A 1,363-nucleotide genomic window follows, 5' to 3' on the forward strand; every position below is an offset into this window, starting at 1 on the left:
AAATATATAAATAAACAGACTGATGTAGACATACATTTTCCTGAACTGATCCGTTTGCATACGTTACAACCCAGACTGAATTTCAATTACGAACCTAAAAATGAGTGTCTGGCGAGAAATTTTGATTGGAAATTAGTGAAAATGCGAAAAATAATTACCTTTCACATAAATTATTCAAAACAGCATATAGAATTTCCGGTCGCTTGAAAGAGAGTGACAGGATAAGACAAAACTTGGAGAAAGGGTAAAGAGAGAGATGGAAAGATGGATAACGGGATGAGGAAGGGGACGAGAAAAGGGGGGTGGGTGAAGAGAAAAAGAGGAATAGAGACAGGGAGAGGAGGGGGTGCTGGAGTTTTTTTGTTATTTTTCTTTAAATATATAAGAAAAACGGTTCTCTCATTTTTATTGCATGACTATCTGCTCTCCTGGTAATCAGTCAGCGTACACTGTCAGTCGCCAATTACTTTATGTCATCAAGCAAAAATATATCAATTATAAGTAAAACAATCCCCTCTTTCTAACTTTCATTTCCTCATCCTTATCTTTTCACCCCTTCTATTCCTCTCTCTCTCCCTCTCCATTTCCCCTTCCATTCTTTCTAGCCTCCTCCTATTTTCTGCCCTTTCAATCCGCCACTCCCCTTCCCCTTCTACCTTCTCTCCCCTTTCCATCCCTTCAAGTCCTCCTCCTGGACAACCATTCCATCCCCCCTCCCCTTTCTATCCCTGCTGCCCTTACCTCCCCTATTCCATCCCTTCCACCCTCATTCCCTTCCCTTTTACATCCGTTTTGTCTCCTCCCTCCCCTTCCCCTTCCTCTCCTTCCCCCTTCCATCAACGTTCCCCCCTTTCGACCCCTCTCATCTCCCTCCCCTCCCCCTTCCCTTTCGACCCCACTCATCTTCACCCTTCCCTCTTCTCACTCTCACTTCCCCTTTCTACCCCTCCCTCTCCCTTTCCCCTTCCACCCTTCTCCTTCCTCCCACCCTCATTTCCCCTTTTCACCCCTCCCTATCCCTCCCTCCGCCTTTCCCCTTTCACCCCACTCATCTCCCTCTCCCTCTCACTCCCCCTCCCTCCTTCCACCCTCTCCTTCCCCCTCCCTCCTTTCATCCTCTCCTTCTCCCTCCCCCCTTTCCCTCCCCACCTTCCTACGGCAGCACGGACTCGAGATCAAAGCTAGCGTGGCCGATGGCTGTGGCAGGTACGCTGAGCCATCCCCCCGTACGCACTTTGGCCACGGGTTCCCAGGAGGCCTATAAGCCCCTAGGCCGCCGCCTCACTCTACTCATGCACCTGGAAACTCTCTCTCTCTCTCTTTCTTTCTCTCTTTCGTTGTGGGTTTCCGTCGTTCTATTTCA

Source organism: Penaeus vannamei, chromosome 6, assembly GCF_042767895.1.
Source record: "Penaeus vannamei isolate JL-2024 chromosome 6, ASM4276789v1, whole genome shotgun sequence".
Classification (NCBI taxonomy): domain Eukaryota; kingdom Metazoa; phylum Arthropoda; class Malacostraca; order Decapoda; family Penaeidae; genus Penaeus; species Penaeus vannamei.